This window comes from Rhincodon typus, unplaced genomic scaffold (assembly GCF_021869965.1).
Source record: "Rhincodon typus isolate 14 unplaced genomic scaffold, sRhiTyp1.1 hic_rhity00001310, whole genome shotgun sequence".
Lineage (NCBI taxonomy): Eukaryota > Metazoa > Chordata > Chondrichthyes > Orectolobiformes > Rhincodontidae > Rhincodon > Rhincodon typus.
In genome coordinates this window covers 6,955-10,411 of record NW_025966948.1, presented here as the reverse complement: position 1 = coordinate 10,411, position 3,457 = coordinate 6,955, and the positions used below count along the sequence as shown (strand labels likewise).

General features: G+C 45.3%; 1 non-coding gene across 1 annotated transcript; it reads left to right on the top strand.

Annotated features, from left to right (window-relative positions):
- The first annotated feature begins 744 nt into the window (after nt 1-744).
- On the top strand, nt 745-818 carry trnan-guu. Its single transcript has one exon. It is a non-coding gene; the product is annotated as a tRNA-Asn (tRNA).
- Nucleotides 819-3,457: the final 2,639 nt, after the last annotated feature.

Here is a 3,457-nt window from a genome sequence, read left to right as displayed (position 1 = left end):
TATGCATTGTAGTCTCATTTTGGATTATGAAATTGACTGCACCAAAATGTACGGCTCATTAATATGGGTTCATGATCCACACCACACAAACTGTCATTATCATTTCTGTGTTAAAGAACAAAGCTATTTACTTACATCTCTGTTTCAAATAGATCGATGTAGTCCAGCGTTATTGGCATTATTGAAAACTAAAAGATATCATGTAAACCTGCCCAGAAAATATTCACGTGGACGTTGCCAGGGTTGCAGGTTTCGCACTGTACGGCGAGGCTGAATAGGCTGGGGTAGTTTTCCCTGGAGCGTCGGAGGCTGAGGGACGACCTGGCAGAATTTTATAAAATCATCAGGGATACGGACAGGGTGAGTAGTCAAGGTCTTTATCACACGGTGGGCGAGTCCAAAACTGGAGGGCGTATAATTAAATTGAGGGGCAGAAATTTAAAAGCGACCTGAGGGCCATTTTTTCCGTGCAGAAGGTGGTGCGTGTATGGAATGAACTGCCAGACGAAGTGGTGGAGCCCGGTAAAATTGCAACATTTCCAAGGCATCTGGATGCGTGTATGAATCGGAAGGGTTCAGAGGGATATGGGCCAAATGCTGGCAAATGGGGCTAAATTAATTTAGGATATCTGGCCGGCATGGACGAGGTGCACCGAAGTGTCTGTTTTCGCGCTGTCCATCCGGACGACGCGACAGTTGCTGATCCCCGGTTTAATTGTTTGTTTGCAGGGGCTGCTCGCGCCTGTCTCTGTGGCGCAATCGGTGAGCGCGTTCGGCTGTTAACCGAAAGGTTGGTGGTTCAAGCCCACCCAGGGACGAAGAGCTCCTTCACCTTTAACCCCGATGACCGCTATCCGGGAGGTTTTTTGGCTGCAAGAAGATAACTGTGTTAGCTCCTCACGAATCGAGCGAAGCCCAAAACAGACAGGTCTTAACGCGCAACCCGAGCGAAAATGGCAATGCCCGGCTGCAATATCAATTTCCCACCAGTTACCTATAGCCCAGCAATCAAAACAAACATCAATGCAAAGCTGAATCTACCTCGTGAGACTCGGTCGGGCATCAATTGTAATGCATCTTTGAGAAACTGTCTTCGGTTATGCTTCGATAAAGAAAGCATGAACTGCACGACATTTCTGGAATTTAGATTTTCGCTTTGGAAAATGGTTTGTCTCATTGCTCAAAACAGAAGAACTGCCGCGTTTACACGTAACATGAAAAGCACCGGACTACAGGGAAAATGCACAAAGCTGAGCAGGCCATCGTGTACTACATGATACCTTGCAGCATACTTACGGTTATCACGCCTGTTTTGTAGGACAAATGATTCAAAGAAAGTCCTCCATCTCAAAAGCTGATTTTGACTTTTATCCGAGAACCACAGATCAGATTGCGCGGCTGTTCGATCCTCGATGCAGGAATGAGTTGCCATTTCCCTTGTCTTTCTCCTTAACCGTGCGTTTTTGTCTGCGGAGCTTTCCCGACCTGGACATGAGCAAATGTCAGACGGCTGCCGCTGAGTTGGAAACCTGTGTGGGAAACGAAGGAATGCGACTCACTGTATTTTATTAATCTCCACGGTGCTTATTTGGAGATGCACAAAAGGCAGTTTCTAAACGTATTAACAGAACGTAAACGGCGATGAGAGTTGTTAAATGAGGTGCTAACAGCACGTGATTGCGCTTTCTTCTCGATGTGAAAATCTCTGAGTGACCTTCACGTCCCTTGTTTCTGACTAAATGAGATAGAATTTCCTTCACCAGAGCCGCATGTGCCTCACTTTCTGATTCCTGGCTATTTGCATTTTCTTACTCCTCTGTGATATGAAAACAAAATGGATACAATGTCATTTGGTAGCCTGACAGTCTTTAGCTCAGCTTCGATTCCAACATGGCTTAGATTTCAGAGCACGCCTTAATATTAGGGACTTTACGAGAGCGTGAGTCAAGAGGTTTTTCAGAGTCCGTAAATCCATTCATTGTCGTTGACTATATGAGACGCTAATGTGTCCGGCGCTAAAAAATGCCAACATGTTTCTCTACTGCAAAACATGACTGAGGACTTCTCATACAGTTTGAGACATGACAGACAGTATCGGAAGTAGGCGTCTCAGAGACTAACTTAAGATGCATTTGAAAGAGAGGGTAAGTCAGGAATCCGTGGTGCACTGTGACACCAGCAAAATCAGGCTTCTACTTGGCATTGAACCAGGATGCCTTTGCACGTAAAGCAAGTGCAGAACTACTACTCTGCAGAAAGTATCAGGACACTCCAAGTGTACGTTTAAAAATGATGACCATCTGTGCAGTGCAAACAGCGCATATTCAGGACCAGGCAGGAGAGAAACTTAACGAAAAATAGCACTGCAATTCAGTGGAATTGTATTCCTTTTCGACACAACCACAGAGATGTCCGAATACATTCAAAAGAAGGGTGGCTGACGAGAAGAGCAAACAGGAAAGCTCTGTCGACATCAGTGCGGAAGCCTGTTATTGGTAATGGCGGGGCAAACCCTGCAGCTTGTGCCTGGTTTCCAACAGGGGACGTTCCGCGTGTGAGGCGACCGTGATAACGACTACACTACAGACACACGATACACTGCCGTTGTGCCCGCTCAATTTCGTACAGCATTGAAATTTGCAGCCCATCACGTTTTACTTTTCAATTTCAAATAGATTGACGTTGTCCAAGCTTATTGGTATTATTGGGAAATAAAGAAATTCACGTAAAATTACTCAAAAAATATTCACAATGTGGTTGCCAGGGTTGCATGGTTTGGACTTTAGGGCGAAGCCGAAGAGGCTGGGCGAAATTTCCCTGCAGCGTCGGAGGATGAGAAGCTAGAGAAATTTATAAAGTCATGAGGGATATGAACAGAATGAATTTTCGAGATCTTTTTTCACGGGGTGGGCGAGTCCAAAACTACAGGGCATACATTTAAGGTGAGAGGGGAAAAATGAAATGGGAGCTGAGGGGCATTTTTCACGCAGAAGGTGGTGCGTGTATGGAATGAACTGACGGAGGAAGTTGTGGAGGCTGGTGAAATGACAACATTTCAAATGCACCTGGATGCGTGCATGAATCGGAAGTGTTTGGAGGGATAAGGACCAAATGCTGGCAAATGGGGCTAAATGAAATTAGGATCCTCCCACAGTCGCTGGGTCACCGAATTTTAAAGTTTCACCCCATTCTGACCTTCCCACATCTCCGTCCGTTATTTGGTAAGTATTCCTGTAGTGGAAAATTCATTATGTACATTCTAAACGATTAACGTAATGTGGAAAACGTGTGTCCAGTGGCGCAATCGGTCAGTGCGTGATAGTTATATGACAGTGTAGAGGCCTGTGAAATACCCGTTATGAGTTCGACCTTCACGTGGATTAGCTTTTACTGACATGGGGATAGTACACTAAGAATAAGGGCCACGTTGAGCAAATTCGACTTTATTGGAAAGTGT